This window comes from Salvelinus alpinus, chromosome 27, assembly GCF_045679555.1.
Source record: "Salvelinus alpinus chromosome 27, SLU_Salpinus.1, whole genome shotgun sequence".
Classification (NCBI taxonomy): Eukaryota; Metazoa; Chordata; class Actinopteri; order Salmoniformes; family Salmonidae; genus Salvelinus; species Salvelinus alpinus.
The window spans coordinates 26,059,192-26,078,480 of NC_092112.1; the positions used below are offsets into that span (position 1 = coordinate 26,059,192).

The 19,289-nt window shown below is 44.7% G+C and overlaps 1 pseudogene; it reads right to left on the reverse strand.

Moving 5' to 3' along the window:
* Positions 1 to 607: 607 nt before the first annotated feature.
* The window catches only part of LOC139555856 (mediator of RNA polymerase II transcription subunit 23-like), a 35,273-nt pseudogene continuing 16,591 nt past the window's right edge, over positions 608 to 19,289 (reverse strand).

Below are 19,289 nucleotides of genomic sequence, written 5' to 3' on the forward strand. Positions count from 1 at the left end.
AGAACAGCTGGTGCTCTAGTGCATACTTCAGTGTTGCTTGCCTCGAAGCGAGCATAAAAGGCATTTAGCTTGTCTGGTAGGCTTGCATCACTGGGCAGCTCGCATCTGGGTTTCCCTTTGTAGTCTGTAATAGTTTTCAAGCCCTGCCACATCCGACGAGCATCAGAACGGGTGTAGTAGGATTCAATCTTAATCCTGTATTGACGCTTTGCATGTTTGATGGTTCATCTGAGGGCATAATGGGATTTCTTATAAGCATCCGGATTAGTGTCCCGCTCCTTGAAAGCGGCAGCTCTAGCCTTTAGCTCGATGCGGATGTTGCCTGTAACCCATGGCTTCTGGTTGGGATATGTACATACGGTCACTGTTGGGATGACGTCGTCGATGCACTTATTGATGAAGCCGATGACTGACTGAGGTGGTATACTCCTCAATGTCATTGGATGAATCCCAGAACATATTCCAGTCTGTGCTAGCAAAACACACCACAGCACTGGGTCGTTGCATGGTCACTCTCAGGAGACCAGACTCTCGGGATCATATTGTCTGTTTGCAACCCTGACCTACACATTCATGGAGTGTGTCCATCTCAATACTTCAGCTGGTGTCAGTGGGACCACGGCCATGGTGCTTGTAGACTCCTCCCTTGGTGTGGGTGTGTTACTGGGCTACAGACAGGGGGAGGTTGGAGGGGCTGGGGTTGCTCTGGGGGGCGAGTGAGGACAGAGGAGGAGGGCTGGGGAACGCTGGCGGCTGCAGGCTCCATCTTGCTGCTGTGGGTGATAGGTGCGTCTCGTGGCCGGACGCAGGGTCATGATGACCTCCATCTGGGAACACGCACGCACGCACACACACACACACACACACACACACACACACACACACACACATTAGCAGGCTCTTAACATTAGACACTCAACACTAGGAAATACGAGAGATAAGCTGGGCTCTCAGTCAGAGGACTGAGGAGGGAGGAGAATTAAACTAGTCTCTGCTCTACTTCTACTGAGGAGAGACGCCAACTCCAGCCTCAGACGCTAAAATGAAGTGGGACGCTGCAGAGAGTGACATCAAAGCTAAATGCAAGACGAAATGTTTGGAGGACAAACAAATTATATATATTTTTATTTGGGGTGTTGATAATATAGTTAGAGGAGGCGAGGAGAGGCTGGACAAATGCAGGACTGGACAGAAACAAGTGAGCATACATTTACAGGACAAGGTACGGTACACAGTATCGCTCTTACTGTACCTGGCCTTTGAGGCTGTCCCTGGTGAACATGTACTTGATGTGGTAGAAGAAGTCACAGATGGGGTCCATGAAGGACAGGTGTTGACTGTGTTGGTCCACAGTCTGCAGCATCTCATGGAACGCCACTCCAATCTGCGATACACAACACAGATCTTTAAAAAAGGTACAGGCAAATCAGTCACTGATTGAATGGCGATGGTGTGTCGCACGTCTCATTAACACAACGCTAGAGTGAAAAAGCGAAACATTTCTAAGAATGGCAATTTTTATCAATGAGCTGTCCAGGGGGTGGCAGGCTGGTCAACAGCAGAACTGCAGATTAATGGGAAGCCACAGTGCAGCCCAGGGAAGAGACACCGCCTCTGGGGAGAGGAGCCAATACCAAGGACCGTAACTCTCCCTCTCTCCTCTCATCAAATAACAGGATTTCTCCCTGAGCCAGCTAATCCCCCTTTAATCTACCAAGCTATTGTTCATTTTCTTGAGGTTAAACCTGGAGAGATGGGGGACCAGCCCTGGGACTTACCTCAGGGCCACACGCACATGTCACACATACGGCACGTGCACACACACATACACATACCCACCCACACACCCACCATCAGCTCTATTCTCTCTAATGGTCGAGGGAGTGTGAAAGGGAATTTCATTTACAGGCCTTTTGTGTGGAAATGTATGGTGTATTCGGCTTATACTGGGATATGGGGGAGGAAAGGAGGGGGGATATATGGACAGAAGTGGCCATAGGTCAGTACCTCCAGCATGCAGGGGGTCCTCTCCTGTTGGAAGCGCTGGAGGAAGGGCCCCACCAGGTGGTCCACATAGAGGAGTTGGAACTCTGTCTTTACTATGGGCTTCAGCACCTCAGACAGGAACCTGGGGAGGAAGGAGAGAGGAGATGTTAGATGTCTCCAAGAGAAAGATAGAGACTGAAGAGGAGAGAAGGGACTGCTCTCTCAAAGACATACTGGGAAAGAGGAGAAAAGGACAAAAACATCTCTACATAAATTCATGAAAGGCTTTGTAAAGCCAAGGACCTGATGCTAAGTGACTAAGGCTCTCACTGTGAGAGCTGTGTGCAAATGGAAGAAGACAATGGAGGCACTGAATTTGAATGATAAACTAAAGGCTTTTCTGAATGAACAGACAGCGGATAATAAACCAGATGTACAGCAGAACAAAAGCTTCAGAGTGTGTTTGCAGATGACAAGATAGATCCCAGGTGTGTGTGTGTGTGTATGTGTGTGTGTGTGTGTGTGTGTCTGTCTGTGTGTGTTTGCACACAGAGTTTTTTCAGAGCGAGAGCCATGTGTGTTCTGTGTTTCAGAAGCGTCAGTGTGAGGCGTACACACTCGGCTGCCTGTGCCACTAGGGGTGTCTCGTCACCGGGCTCTGCCGTCAGAATGCTGCGGTGCCCGCTGAGATCTCCCATGTCTCATGTTCCGCCCTCCCACACATCACGGCCCACACGGATAGCATTTCCATCTGCTTCACAGTAATGTAATCTCAGCAGGCCATAGCTCTGCTGTCATTTCACATGACAGTCCGTCGGAGCAGGAAAGGCACTTGCTGACACTTTAGGGAGTCCAGCGAGGCCTGAACAAGGCCTGAACACACAGTTATGGGGAGATATTCCCAGGCTAGATGAGAGGCCCTGCTGAGCTAAGCCTAAACTGGGCCTGGGAGGCAGCAGGACTTTAACCTCTATGTCCAGATAAAACAAGGTAGGAGTGGAACAAACAGAGGCTTAACTAAACTCCAGCTGATAGGAGTCAGCAGCTTGGGCTGGCAGAGGCCTGGGCTGAGGGAGGAGGCAGGACTGTGGGGGTGGAGGGAGGAGGAGTGAGAGAGAGGAGGGTAGAGGTGTCCCAATTATCTCTCTTTCCTCCCAAAGTGTACACGTGTTCACTTCCCTTCACTCATTTGAAAGGAAATGACTGGTATGGTGGAAACTGCCACTTGCCCATGCCTCCACCAATCCAATGGTTTTAGATTTGTGGGAAGTAATGAGTGTACAATTTAGGAGAACAGAGATATAATTGGGACGTACCTCATGACTGGAGGACAGTTAATCCAGGCTGCTGGAGGGCCTTACTTGGTGAGGAGAGTTAGAAGCAGAGCTATTGGGGAGAGACAGGACCAGGCTGGAGAGGCAGAGGACAGTTGATCCAGCCTGGGCTAGAGGGGTGGAAAACAGCTAATCAGGGGGCTACTGGTATCAGGACTAGAGGGGTGGAAAACAGCTAATCAGGAGGCTACTGGTACCAGGACTAGAGGGGTGGAAAACAGCTAATCAGGGGGCTACTGGTATCAGGACTAGAGGGGTGGAGAACAGCTAATCAGGGGGCTACTGGCACCAGGACTAGAGAGGTGGAGAACAGCTAATCAGGGGGCTACTGGCACCAGGACTAGAGGGGTGGAGAACAGCTAATCAGGGGGCTACTGGTATCAGGACTAGAGGGGTGGAGAACAGCTAATCAGGGGGCTACTGGCACCAGGACTAGAGAGGTGGAGAACAGCTAATCAGGGGGCTACTGGCACCAGGACTAGAGGGGTGGAGAACAGCTAATCAGGAGGCTACTGGCACCAGTACTAGAGGGGTGGAGAACAGCTAATCAGGGGGCTACTGGCACCAGGACTAGAGGGGTGGAGAACAGCTAATCAGGAGGCTACTGGTACCAGGACTAGAGGGGTGGAGAACAGCTAATCAGGGGGCTACTGGTATCAGGACTAGAGGGGTGGAGAACAGCCAATCAGGGGCTACTGGTGGGTGTTTATTGGGTATGAGGGAGAGCTGTCCGATGCTGGAGTGGTGCCAGATGGTGTGAGCCAGGGCCAGCACGCAGCTGCAGTACATCTAAGAGTAGGACTGGTGGCAGGCAGTCCAGAAGTGCGAAGGGGTACCCCACCCACTCAGTCTCTGATGTGAGGCACGGGCTGCTCAGCACACTCATAATACGGTCCTGCAGGACCACCCAGTAAGGCTCCTAGAGAGGAAAACATACAGCGTTAAGCTCACTTATTTGCAGACTTTAGTGAAGCTTCCAGACAGGAGTCTGGAGGACAGATGAAGTAATGTTTATTTGGGTAAAGCCATCACACTTGTCTAACTGCCCAGAATCTCACAGTGAGCAGTAAAATACCACAATTTATGGACCTTGTCTTTCATGGATAGTTGAAACTTGATCATGCGAATGGGGAAAAACAAGTTTGCTGTATGCCATGAACTACATTCCTGATCTATAACAAAGCCTGTGTGTGTGCATGCGTGCGTGCGTGCGTAGAGAGGAATCTTACAGGCAAGGCAGTGATCACTAGCATTCATCCAGGCACTTATGTTCCCCCGAGGCAACAGCAGTTTGCTGTTAAAAGGCACATGACATCAGGAGGCGTATCCACACACAACATAACAAAACACAACACAGATACATACAGACACTGTCATCTAGAGGGGCACACAGGTCTAACTGAGCTCTGTAGAAAACTAACACTGCAGTGATTCAGCACCACTTCAAGATGACTCATCATCCATTCCTCACACAAGGCTTCTGCATAATAACAGGGACTTTTATTTTTTTATTTTACCCGACAAGTCAGTTAAGAACAAATTCTTATTTACAATGACAAACCCAGACAACGCTGGGCCAATTGTGCGCAACCCTATGGGACTCCCAATCACAGCCGGATGTGATGCATCCTGGATTTGAACCAGGTACTGCAGTCTCTTGCACTGAGATGCAGTGTCTTAGACCACTGCGCCACTCGGGAGCACTTTACACATGCATCAAGAGGACAGTGCAGTCAGAATATATATATGTTTTTTAAAAATGTATATAGTCTAGAGCCCATTCTTAGACTTTTCCCCCTCTCAATGACTGGTTAGCAGCCCCTGTTCGACCTACGAGCATTGACCCCATGCTGACCTCTTGAGGACGACGCTGAGCAGAGCGTTGCCAATGTCCTTGCCGGGCACTGCCAGGACCATCAGCTCTACACAGGTGACATGCCGGGTTGGGGAACTCGTTGAACCTCCAGTCACAGTTCGGGAATGGCCCGACAGTCAGGGAGAATTTAAAACTCCAAAAACAATGACTTTAGCAGTATATATTTTGTTATGTTTGAGCAAAATAACAGTATTAGTCTTGGCAAAATGCATAGAATTGCAGGAAATTTCTCTCGGCTCCATGGAAAAATTTGTAGAATTGTGGAAAATACATGCTATACCAGGCTGTGTACACAATCAAAGCTACAGACCACAACCATTCCCCCTCCCCTTCCCTCACGTGAAACTTGTAGAGTCCTCCCAGGTGGTCCAGTAGCGTCTCCGGGCCGCAGCTCCAGGAAGCGGTGGATGACAATGTTGAAGACGAGCAGGATAAGGAGGCACACGTTACCGAAGTAGATGGGCAGGTAGTGGGACTGATGCTGAATGGGCGGATTTACATGCTCCGCCTGACCCTCAAAGCACATGAAATGTCAAACGCTGTAACTGTATCATCTTTAAGCTTTATTAAAAGAGTATGTTTGATAACAGCAAAACAGTAAGTGGTCAAAGCAATAGTCACCACAGCAGAACAGAACGAGAGACAACCCATTTCCACTGCTCAGTTAAAGAACACAGTTGAGCCAATGTAAATATCAAATTGAAACAGGACCAATCGTCAACAGGGAATGGAGCAGGCTGAACAATAGTGGCCTCCCGTTGACATTCACGTTCTTATCGCCTTGAGCCACTCTGTGCCTAGTGGTTCTTTCAAACTGTCTTTCAGGCAACACTGCTCTTTTCATGCTAGCAGACAGCACAGTTGGAGCCAGTATGGTACCTTGTGGTAGGTCATGTGCTTGGTGTGCCAGTCGCTCTGCAGCCACAGTTGCGGTTGCCTTTGGGCTTGAGGAGGAGGAGCTGGATGATAAAGTAGCAGACCTGGGCCTTGTCACCCTCGTGACTCCTCATGGCCTGGATGGGAAGAGGGAGAGATGAGTGAGGGAAGTAATGGGAAAGAGGGGGGGTTAATAGGGAAGTAATGGGAAAGAGGGAGAGGTTAATTGGGAAGTAATGGGAAAGAGGGAGAGATGGGAAGAGGGGAGAGATGAGTGAGGGAAGTAATGGGAAAGAGGGAGAGGTTAATAGGGAAGTAATGGGAAAGAGGGAGAGGTTAATAGGGAAGTAATGGGAAAGAGGGAGAGGTTAATAGGGAAGTAATGGGAAAGAGGGAGAGGTTAATAGGGAAGTAATGGGAAAGAGGGAGAGGTTAATAGGGAAGTAATGGGAAAGAGGGAGAGGTTAATAGGGAAGTAATGGGAAAGAGGGAGAGGTTAATATGGAAGTAATGGGAAAGAGGGAGAGGTTAATATGGAAGTAATGGGAAAGAGGGAGAGGTTAATAGGGAAGTAATGGGAAAGAGGGAGAGGTTAATGGGGAAGTAATGGGAAAGAGGGAGAGGTTAATGGGGAAGTAATGGGAAAGAGGGATAGGTTAATAGGGAAGTAATGGGAAAGAGGGAGAGATTAATAGGGAAGTAATGTGAAAGAGGGAGAGGTTAATAGGGAAGTAATGTGAAAGACGGAGAGGTTAATAGGGAAGTAATGGGAAAGAGGGAGAGGTTAATAGGGAAGTAATGGGAAAGAGGGAGAGGTTAATAGGGAAGTAATGGGAAAGAGGGAGAGGTTAATAGGGAAGTAATGGGAAAGATGGAGAGGTTAATAGGGAAGTAATGGGAAAGAGGGAGAGGTTAATAGGGAAGTAATGGGAAAGAGGGAGAGGTTAATAGGGAAGTAATGGGAAAGAGGGAGAGGTTAATAGGGAAGTAATGGGAAAGAGGGAGAGGTTAATAGGGAAGTAATGGGAAAGAGGGAGAGGTTAATAGGGAAGTAATGGGAAAGAGGGAGAGGTTAATAGGGAAGTAATGGGAAAGAGGGAGAGGTTAATAGGGAAGTAATGGGAAAGAGGGAGAGGTTAATAGGGAAGTAATGGGAAAGAGGGAGAGGTTAATAGGGAAGTAATGGGAAAGAGGGAGAGGTTAATAGGGAAGTAATGGGAAAGAGGGAAAGGTTAATAGGGAAGTAATGGGAAAGAGGGAGAGGTTAATAGGGAAGTAATGGGAAAGAGGGAGAGGTTAATAGGGAAGTAATGGGAAAGAAGGAGAGGTTAATAGGGAAGTAATGGGAAAGGGGGAGAGGTTAATAGGGAAGTAATGGGAAAGAGGGAGAGGTTAATAGGGAAGTAATGGGAAAGAGGGAGAGGTTAATAGGGAAGTAATGGGAAAGAGGGAGAGGTTAATAGGGAAGTAATGGGAAAGAGGGAAAGGTTAATAGGGAAGTAATGGGAAAGAGGGAGAGGTTAATAGGGAAGTAATGGGAAAGAGGGAGAGGTTAATAGGGAAGTAATGGGAAAGAAGGAGAGGTTAATAGGGAAGTAATGGGAAAGGGGGAGAGGTTAATAGGGAAGTAATGGGAAAGAGGGAGAGGTTAATAGGGAAGTAATGGGAAAGAGGGAGAGGTTAATAGGGAAGTAATGGGAAAGAGGGAGAAGTTAATAGGGAAGTAATGGGAAAGAGGGAGAGGTTAATAGGGAAGTAATGGGAAAGAGGGAGAGGTTAATAGGGAAGTAATGGGAAAGAGGGAGAGGTTAATAGGGAAGTAATGGGAAAGAGGGGGGGGGGTTAATAGGGAAGTAATGGGAAAGAGGGAGAGGTTAATAGGGAAGTAATGGGAAAGAGGGAGGGGTTAATAGGGAAGTAATGGGAAAGAGGGGGGGGGGGTTAATAGGGAAGTAATGGGAAAGAGGGAGAGGTTAATAGGGAAGTAATGGGAAAGAGGGAGAGGTTAATAGGGAAGTAATGGGAAAGAGGGGGGGGGTTAATAGGGAAGTAATGGGAAAGAGGGAGAGGTTAATAGGGAAGTAATGGGAAAGAGGGATAGGTTAATAGGGAAGTAATGGGAAAGAGGGATAGGTTAATAGGGAAGTAATGGGAAAGAGGGAGAGGTTAATAGGGAAGTAATGGGAAAGAGGGAGAGGTTAATAGGGAAGTAATGGGAAAGAGGGATAGGTTAATAGGGAAGTAATGGGAAAGAGGGAGATGTTAATAGGGAAGTAATGGGAAAGAGGGAGAGGTTAATAGGGAAGTAATGGGAAAGAGGGAGCAGTTAATAGGGAAGTAATGGGAAAGAGGGAGAGGTTAATAGGGAAGTAATGGGAAAGAGGGAGAGGTTAATAGGGAAGTAATGGGAAAGAGGGAGGGGTTAATAGGGAAGTAATGGGAAAGAGGGGGGGGGGTTAATAGGGAAGTAATGGGAAAGAGGGAGAGGTTAATAGGGAAGTAATGGGAAAGAGGGAGATGTTAATAGGGAAGTAATGGGAAAGAGGGAGAGGTTAATAGGGAAGTAATGGGAAAGAGGGAGAGGTTAATAGGGAATTAATGGGAAAGAGGGAGAGGTTAATAGGGAATTAATGGGAAAGAGGGAGAGGTTAACAGGGAAGTAATGGGAAAGAGGGAGAGGTTAACAGGGAAGTAATGGGAAAGAGGGAGAGGTTAATAGGGAAGTAATGGGAAAGAGGGAGAGGTTAATAGGGAAGTAATGGGAAAGAGGGAGAGGTTAATATGGAAGTAATGGGAAAGAGGGAGAGGTTAATAGGGAATGAAACAATTGTTTGATAGCTGCTGAACCGACACAGATGAATATTGAACAAAGAAATATGAATGTATGTTATCACAATGTAATTGAAGCTTCCAAAGACTTAAATAGAGGTCAAACATATGACTGGACCATAGTTCTAAATCTGTTTGTCTCATCCTTAGGGATGGATCGACATTTACAGAATGGTTACCTGGAGGAAAATCTCAGTCCCGGGGAGGGTTTAGTCTTTTTAAATCTAGTCCAGCAGAGGGTCATGTAATTCGTAATTGATGAAATTTCTGAATTTAGAATTAGTTGCTTATTAGGCTACAGTATACACTGAGAATACTAAACATTAAGAACACCTGCTCTTTCCATGACAGCTTTTATCTGGTCAGTCTATGCTCCCTTATTGATGTCACTTGTTAAATCCATTTCAATCAGTGCAGATGAAGGGGAGGAGACAGGTTAAGGCCAAGCACCACAGGCTAATAGGGATTTTTTTTCTTATTTAGTCTAGTCAGACTGAATCTTTACCAGTTGAAAGTATACATAAATACAACATTATTGTATTACAAGTTTGATATATTTTAACATTAAAATATGCAAATGAGACAACCTCCGTTAATATGCGCTAATTTGCATATTACGAGAATCCATTTTTTTCAACACATTGCTTCAAGGCAGAATTTTTACATTTTATTATTGTGATAAGATACTCAATGGTCAGACTTTTACAGATCAGTTTATCAAAATATTGATAAACACTCCACATGTATGACTGATGCATATTGTTCATATATTTACATATAAAATGCCACTTAAAATCTAAATGACACAAGATATAAAAAAAGCTGTAAAAGTCTGTAAAAGTCTGACTATAAGACCTAAGAACCTGTGTGTGGAATAATGTGAATGTACATCCTTGGAAGACTGAGCAGAATGAATTGGCACACGGGAAATATGTCATTTTCAGAAAATGGCCGATAAAGATAGACTAATGCAATTAAAATGTACTTTCCATAAATATGACCATTTGTCACATTAATTAAACTCGTATTCATATATCACTTCAAAACTGACAAATAAACATCAAATATACCTTTTACAAATAAATTTGCACATTAACATGTTTAATATATTTCTTTCTAGCAATAGAGCATATGCTTTGAATACTGGTCTGCTGGGCAAATATGCAGTTTTGGGCAAATTCTCATATCGCTTTGTTCAATTTGTCACATACAAGTATTTTGTATGGCTGTTGAAATGTGCAGAACATTAATCAGCTATGCCTGCCCCATATGTAAGGCCGTCTTTGAGTTGTTGCTAGTGCCGCTTTACTTTCTTGACCGTGTCATGGGACCTGCGCCTACGCTTGGCACACTCCGTTGAAGCAGCATCAGCTCTCACAACACGCCTCGCATCCTTCTCTCTGATTCTTTCCAGTGTCACCAAGGTGCTGTCAAGCCACAATTTGTCCATCACATTTGATATAGCAGTGGCTCCCTCATTGAAGGTGGCTACTGCCATACTGGCTGGGATTTCGTCCACTGTGGCTTTTGCCCACTAAGACAGTTTTGGGGCATCGTGACCATATTAGAGGTCAGACATTCATTTGCATTCTGGGTTCCTCCGTGCTGCATTCTTTTGAGGAGGTTGTCATTTGACATCCTATGATATAGAGGTACCATTTTCTGTGCAACCTCAATATTAAAAAATGTATGGCCTCCATGGTTTTTGTGACCGTGATTAGGGATTTCATCTGTTGACATGGAATGGACAAGACCAGCTCAGATAGCATTCTTCATGCCCTCTACATCACCCTGGTTATCAAGAATCTCAACCCTGTAATAGTTTTGCAGACTCTTACATTTTTGTGTAGTGAGTTTCCCTACACCTCTTCCCCCAAGGTGTTTCTCTGAACTAAGTTTACGAAGCGCTGTACCCATCCTCTTGTGGGCATGATTGATGCATTCTAGTTCCCCTTTCTCAATGCCTGGGTAGGGATCTAATTTAATAACTGCATTGTATGCAGTACTGTCACCATCTGAGAGCATCTTGGTGTAACGAAAGTGGTAGCGAATGACTGATCTGGCCCACAAGCATTTAGCTGATTCCTGCTCCATTGCTTTGCTCGAACCAGATACGTTTTGAGCACAGTCATCTGCATGTGAATCCTTCCATTCCCTGAACTCCCCCTCACTAATTCCACTTTTCCTTTTCATCACACATGCATGGCAGTATGAAGACAACACCTCATAGTCTATCACTAAACCTGTTGCAATGTCTATGCACACACCTATCCCGTAGTTGGAAGTGAATCCTCTCTTGTGCAAAGTGCCATCAAAGGATACATGATTGTCTATGTCTATGATGGCATTGACTGTAGCCCTCTCTGAATCTCTGCAACTAAAGTGTGTGGGGGGGGTACTTATTATGATGTCTGTCGACATTACAGTCATAACCGCATGACTAAATATCAGCATGTTACCCTATGTAAATATTAGCATATCAGCATGTATTTACTTTATGTAAAGATCATTTCTCAGTAATCACAGTAGGCTACAGCCATATGACATGGTAGGCCAATGTGACAGTCTCATTGTATAGTTATGTTTTCCTATCACTCTGTTTATTCACTTTGAATATATTTGCTGGAGCAAGGAAATCTATACACAGCAAGTCACCTGACAATAATGGGCTACACTCCCCTTTTATTTACCTGGCACTCTCTTGTCGTGTCTCTGATATGAGCTGAGACAAAAGGAAGTAATCCCTAGGACTTATTTTCTTAAATGCTGCATAACCAAGTCCAAGTTCGTGGGCTAGAAGAAAAATTCTCATATTTATGTCAAATGCCACATCTCCCCTGGAGCACTCCTGCAGCCTGGAGGAAGTGTAAACACTCCTTCTAAATGCATCACGATCACCTTCACAGTGTGCACATTGTATCATGACAGAATTACAGAATCCCTGGTTGGTGGGGTCAATAGTGATTTTCAGTCTAGTGTGTAGACACTTAGGGCAAATTAAATCATGTACAAGTTGGTTTATTTGTGACGTGGAATAAAAGCCACTGTTGGCTGGCTGTTGACTGGTTGATCGCTGCTAGCTGTCATCTTCGTCTCAACTCATTTGCGTCTCGACGCGCTGCTGCCGGCTACCTCCTTTTGCTCATCTACCTGTACTGCCACTGCCTCGATCGGCTGATCAGGCTAATTTTTTCTTTCATTCAATGCTTTTCTCGCATTGGCTAACTGAGCTCGACTATTTTTATTCACATACTGTTAGTATATTCTTCGAGATTTGCTCATTTGGTCTCTCTTTACGTAGATCCTTCGCCAGAGATATTTTCAAACAAGGACGTGCTGCGCGCACGTGAGGCATTTTAACAAATCAGGTTGCCGGAAAGGGCCTTTAAATGCCAGTAACCAATCGGATGTCAGGAAATTACTAATATTTCAGCACAAAGCCCTACGTCTACAAAGCATATCGCCATGTATGGACTAGCTAACGATATGCTCCGGAAAACAAGCTTTTGAATGATATATGATTCAACATGGAGAGTTTTAAAATTGTGGTTGAATATCTACATGAAACATGCTAACAAGAACACAGGGAATGCTAGGTGTAGTTGACAGAGTTGGGATAAAATTATACAAATCAAGTATTTATATACATTATTGCCGATTTATTTTTTACATTTTATGAAAGTAGGGAAGTCATAGTAGTAGTTATATAAGTTATAGTAAAATATCCCAAAATCTGAAAATTGACCGATGGAAGCAAAATCAAAATGTTTGCCTGTGGTGCCTGGCCTTAAAGAAGGAGAGTCCATGCCCCCAACAAATTGAGGCTGTTCTGAGAGCAACTCAATATTAGGAGGGTGTTCCTAATGTTTGATATACTCAGTGTATATAGACGTGTGCCCGATGCAGCTTTTCATCTCTGATTCTCCGCTGGGCTCGCAATATCAAGTGCGCCTATAGTGTGGTCTCAATCAAATGACCCATGGCCTATAGGCTACAAAATGCATGATCGGGGGAAGCACAGAGCCAAGTTATATGTCTAAGATCGCTGCTGGGATGGTGTAAATCCAACTAGGCTGCATTACAAACTGCAATGGATATTCCAATCTAGAGCTCCGGCCTGTTCTGCTCTTGCTGATCAAAACGTTTTGTGTGCTGCCTAACCAATGCTGTGCTGTGTAGGCCTAGGATGGCAGTTCAGGACGAATGCCAGGCTTCTTCCACTCTCTTGCGTACCTATAGCCTATGTTTTGTTCAGTTTGAGAAGGAGAACCGAAGGTCAACTTTGATAGCTTGCTACTACTAAAATTGATTTTATATAACGAACAATATGTTTCTTGCCCATGATGTATTTATCAGAGTTATTGACTTCACAATAAGCCAGATTCGAGTAACTTCCACTGTGGTGCTGAAAGTTGAAGCAGCAGCCGTGGCATAATAGGGGCGGCAGGTAGCCTAGCGTTGGGCCAGTAACCGAAAGGTTTCTAGATCGAATCCCAGAGCTGACAAGGTAAACATCTGTCTTCTGCCCCTGAACAAGGCAGTTAACCTGTCTCTGTCAGTGTATCTCTGTCTGTTCCTAGGCCATCATTGTAAATAAGAATTTGTTCTTAACTGACTTGCCTAGTTAAATAAAGGTTAAATAAAAAAATAAATCAGAAATGGACAGCTCATGGTGCTGTAAGTAGGTAAATTCGAGTAGTCATAATTCATTTAAACAGTCTTCATTTTAATTAGACTTTAACAACAAAGAGGGATTTGTATTGTAGCCTATTTCTTACTATTTAATAAATAACAGGTAGGCCTACCTGTTTGATAGACGGAATTAGGCTATAGGCTGCTATATCCATAGATTTGTCGGTCAATTCCTCCACCCACCATGCACTCTTTAAAGAGCCTACCTCCGAGTCAGTGAAAAGCTGTTAAGTTAAAACCAGGACTGGAATTGAGGTGGTTTCAGAGGGTATGCCATAGGTCTACCTCTTCTTAAAGAAAATGTCAAAAAGGACAGGCCTACCACTTAAGACGTTTAAGAAAATAATACGATTATATAAAGTGATCTATAACAGCGCAAACAAGCTGTAAAATACTGTCACGTGTGCTCCCTCTCGCCGGCCTTTAGGTCACCAGGCTGCTCTGTGGTATTAAAAAAGATTCTGTTAATATGTAAAATTACGTAGAATTGCATGAAATGTTTATAAAATGCTATTTTTCTCGGACCTGCAAATACGATGATAGATTTATGCAAGGTTTTTACTATAAAGGAGATATTTCCATCCCTACTCTTGTCCACGGTGCGCTATGAAACCTACTGCTTTACCATGTAATGCTCACAGGATGAAGAACAGTTTCTAAAACTGCATATCTAAGGCTCTGGGCTGTCCAACACGTGAGGGTTAACAGTAGACATGTTCTCTGCTATCCACTTTGTTTAAATTCATTATTTTGGGTATAGGGGAGGGTCACGTTTCCAAGCGTTAAGACTGGGTTTAGTTCAAATATATTTAGCTAAAGGGAGGGCCATCCATTTTCATTTCAGAGAGGTCCGGTTTTCTCCATTTAACCCTTATTATAAATAATGTTCACGCCCTTACCAGACACAGGATGAGTCTGTCCAGCGTGACAATGTTGTACTTCCACACCATGTTGTTGAGGATCTCGATACACTTGTTGAGCTGCTGGCCACCGGCCGACGTGGAGAACTCATCAACCAGGAAGTCTGCAAACGTCCTGACATGGGCCACCAGAGCCCGCGCTCCTATCCTCTCCAGAACGCTGGGGCAAGACAGGACACACTGCCTGGTCAGGATGATGGCCTCACCTCACAACGAATGCACAGACACGTCAAATTGGCATAATGTACTGTAACATGGCTCATTGTTTACTATGAGTCATCATTACTAGTCTTCCTCTGAATTCAAAAGGCCATCTGTCAATAACAAGATGATTTCACGATTCAACGCAAAGCTGTTATCTCAAACACTATCAGCACCCTTAAAACAATCATCAACACCAACAACCACCAAACAGCTTTCTGACACCATCTGCCTCTAGTGTGTGTGTGTGTGTGTGTGTTTGTGTGTGTGTTCCTCAACAGCATCCAGAGACAGAGCGCCTGGGGCCCACAGCAGCCCCTTCCTCTTCCCAGTGGTAGTTCCCCCTGCAGACCCCTTCCTACCACCACACCTGGCCACACCACAACCACCACCACTGGCATCTCCCAATCCCCCAGGCTCCAGCTTCCTGGTAGACAGGCCCTATTTAGAGAACAGGAGAACAGTTTTACTGTAGCAGCTCTGCTGCATTACAAGACAGTCATTACCAGACTTCCAGTCACTGGAAGAGCGAGCACACTTTCCCCTCCAAAGCCTTTAGCCACTTCTTAATTAAAAGCCCTTTTGGAAAATACCTGAGGCTTTCACTGGCGGTAAATCATTTTACAAATGGCGGTGTGCGGCGCTTGACACAATGCTCCAAAAAGCAACCCATGACTACCTTCTCGAGGAAAGCCATCACTCTCTGCTGGGTAGTGACGTAAAGAGCACAGGCAGGTTTACAATAGAAAAGGCTTTATTCATTCCTGACACTCAAACTCTGTGGCGGAAAGAGGGTGCAGATTCTTTCCTACAGATGAGAGATGGAGGGAGAATTGGAGAGAAAGTGCCAGGGAGGGAGAGAGAAAGAAAAGGGAGGGAGAGAGAAAGAGAGAGAGAGAGGGAGAGGGATATATAAAAAAAGAGAGGGATGGATAGAAAGTGCTAGGGAGGGAGTTGAAGCGTTAAATAACATTTCGCAGAAACTCTCTCCAGAGGGTTACGCAAACAACAGCCCTTCACAGACCCATTATCACTCCTCCTGCCTGGTGATAAGCAGAAAGGCTCTGATCTCCAAACCCCTGGCCTGCAGACAGAGCAGACATCAGATAGAACATAGCCTCTGTTGAACAGTAGTTCTCAGCACATGGCTTGCCATGTGGCTCCAGGGATTGGTTGTGAGGCTGTGTTGATTTTTACACTGTGAGAGGGAATCCACAACAGCACTTTAGCAGCACGGCGCTGGCTACAGGTTGTCAGTCAGACTCCACAACTTCTGCTTCAGAAAGCACTTTAAAACTGCCTTGCTAGTATAGACTGGGCCTGTGATTTTTTTTTTTTTAAAGATGGTAGCGGCAAGAAAGCTGTATCGGTGCAGTCAGAGATAGTGGAGAGTAGAGATTCACATTTAGCCAAGTGCAGCGTTTGTGATTAGAATGACAAGTGGGCTGTAGAGGAGTGTGTGTGTGTATGGTCAGGCTGTTTCCATCCACACAACGTACAGTTATAAACAGGGGTGTGCCGATCTCGTCAAACTACTATTCGTCTCCGTCACACTTGATACTCATAATAGGATTCACTCATGATCGGAAAACCCAGAAGTGTGCTTTAAATGCCTGTAAAGCCTATATCTCAAGTGCACATTACTGCATTATCACTCAGAACGCATCTCAGAGCGTTTCCACTATTTACCACAGCCACCGAGTAAAAATGGGCTATATAGAAAAAATAAAATAAAAATAATAATTTAAGGTTAGGGTTAAGCATAAGGTTAGCAGTGTAGTTAGGTTTAGGGTTAGGTATAAAATCAGATTTTAAGAAGATACATTGTAGAAATAGGCAGGGTTTATGACTTTGTGGCTGTGGTAAATAGTGATGACCATCTCAGAGTACAAAGAACAAGAACGACATATGAAAATGCGCATGATTCACTTACTTAGTTCTGTTCAAATATCAATGAAATAGGCTAATAAATACCCTAATGCATGTCTAGCTATTGCTGCCTGCATTTATTCCAGACACAGATTTAGCCTATGCCATAGCATTTGTACAATCAAAATAAACTATCTGACTTTTCACCCCAATTTTTTTTATTTTTTTTTTAAAGTCCCCCTCATCAATCTACAAACAATACCCCCATAATCACAAAGCAAAAACAGCTTTTTAAGACATTTTTGCATATTTATTAAAAATAAATAGTATTCAGACACTTTACTCAGTATTTTGTTAAAGCACCTTTGGCAGCGATTACAACCTTGAGTCTTCTTGCGTATGACACGACAAGCTTGGCACTATAAGGACACAAGGCGAGACCCAGATTCAGACACAGGAGGCAGATGGTTTGAGTCTTTCATATGTATTATTCAATCCAAAAGGGATAGGCAAGAGAATGGTCGTGGACAGACAAAAGGTCAAAACCAGTACAGAGTCCAGGAGGTACAGAGTGGCAGACAGGCTTGTGGTCAAGGCAGGCAGAATGGCCAGGCAGGCGGGTACTGAGTTCAGAAAACAGGCAAAGGTCAAAACCGGGAGGACTAGTAATAGAGAATAGAAGCAGGAGTATGGGAAAAAACACTGGTTGACTTGAAAGACATACAAGACGAACTGGCACAGAGAGACAGGAAACACAGGGATAAATACACCAGGGAAAATAAGCGACACCTGGAGGGGGTGGAGACAATCATAAGGACAGGTGAAACAGATCAGGGTGTGACAGGCACACCTGTATTTGGGGAGTTTCTCCCATTCTTCTCTGCAGATCCTTTCAAGCTCTGTCAGGTTGGATGGGGAGTGTCTCCTGTGTTGTCTTGGCTGTGTGATTAGGGTCATTGTCTTGTTGGAAGGTGAACCTTCGCCCCAGTCTGAGGTCCTGAGTTCCCTGGAGCAGGTTTTCATCAAAGATCTCCCTGTACTTTGCTCCATTCATCTTTCCCTCGATCCTGACTAGTCTCACAGTCCCTGCAGCTGAAAAACATCCCCACAGCATGAAGCTGCCACCACCATGCTTCACCGTAGGGATGATGCCAGGCTTCCTCCAGACGTGACGCTTGGCATTCAGGCCAAAGAGTTCAATCTTGGTTTCATCAGACCAGTGAATCTTGTTTCTCATGGTCTGAGTCCTTTATGTGCCTTTTGGCAAACTCCAAGTGGGCTGTCATGTGCCTATTACTGGCCACTCTGCTGCAGAGATGGTTGTCCTTCTGGAAGGTTCTCCCATCTCCACAGAGGAACTCTGGAGCTCTGCCAGAGTGACCATCGGGTTCTTGGTCACCTCCCTGATCAAGGCCCTTCTCCCCCTTTTGCTTAGTTTGCCCAGGCGGAGAGCTCAAGAAAGAGTCTTGGTGGTTCCAAACTTCTTCCATTTAAGAATGATGTAGGCCACTGTGTTCTTGTGGACCTTCAATACTGCAGAATTTTTTTGGTACACTTCCCCATATCTGTGCGTTGACACAATACTGTCTCGGAGCTCTACGGACAATTCCTTCGACCTCATGGCTTGGTTTTTGCTCTGCCATGATCTGTCAACTGTGGGACCTTTTATATAGACATGTGTGCCTTTCTAAATCATGCCCAACCAATTTAATTTACCACAGGTAGACTCCAATCAAGTTGTAGAAACATCTCAAGGATGATCAATGGAAACAGGATGCACCTGAGCTTAATTTCACGTCTCATAGCAAAGGGTCTGAATACTTACGTAAATACGTAATTTCCCTTTTTTTCTTTGTAAAAATTTCAAAAAACCTGTTTTTCCTATGTTATTACGGGGTATTGTGTGCAGATTGCTGCGATTTCTTTTTCTTTATTATTATATATAATTTTAATCCATTTTAGAATAAGGCTGTAACGTAACAAAATGTGGAAAACGTGAAGGGGTCTGAATACTTTCCGAATGCACTGTATGTGCGTAAAGCGCGCACTGGACACTAGAGGTGTGACGTTTAAACTAATTTGGAATTGTGAACGTTTAGAAAAAATTCCTAACCACATTGCAGTTATCACAAAACTACCACTAACAGGTCCGGATCATAATAATCATAAAGGCAAAGATTTAAATTAAACAAATACCTAATGCAACAATGCTGTAACTAGGAGGAGATATGCATCTTTCAAATTATTTGCCAAGGATATAAAGTGCACCGCACGTCGTTATCGGCTGCCATAGTTGGAAAAATGGCAGAGTGAAACAAGGAAGCGAAAGCAGCGAAGTCTTGAATAGCAATACTTCGAGAAGTTAAATGAGAAGGTGATGAAATTCAAACTTTGCGAGGTGGAATTGGGCTACAGTGGCAGTACAGATGTAATGCTGAAAGGGAGGCACCGTGAGACCCAACCCATTGCTGGTAGCAGTGCGATAAGGGACAGAGTGAGAAAATCCCAGTGCTGATTACAGAAATGATTGCAGTTGATATGCAGCCATTGTCAATGGTAGAGGATGTCGTGACAGTCCTGATGGATCAATTTTACAATGATTGCTCTGCAAGTACAAAGCGCGATCTCTCAAACGCCATATGTGGCGTTAACAACAGATTGTTGGACGTCTATGAACACGCTGTCATATATCACCGCAACGAGCCA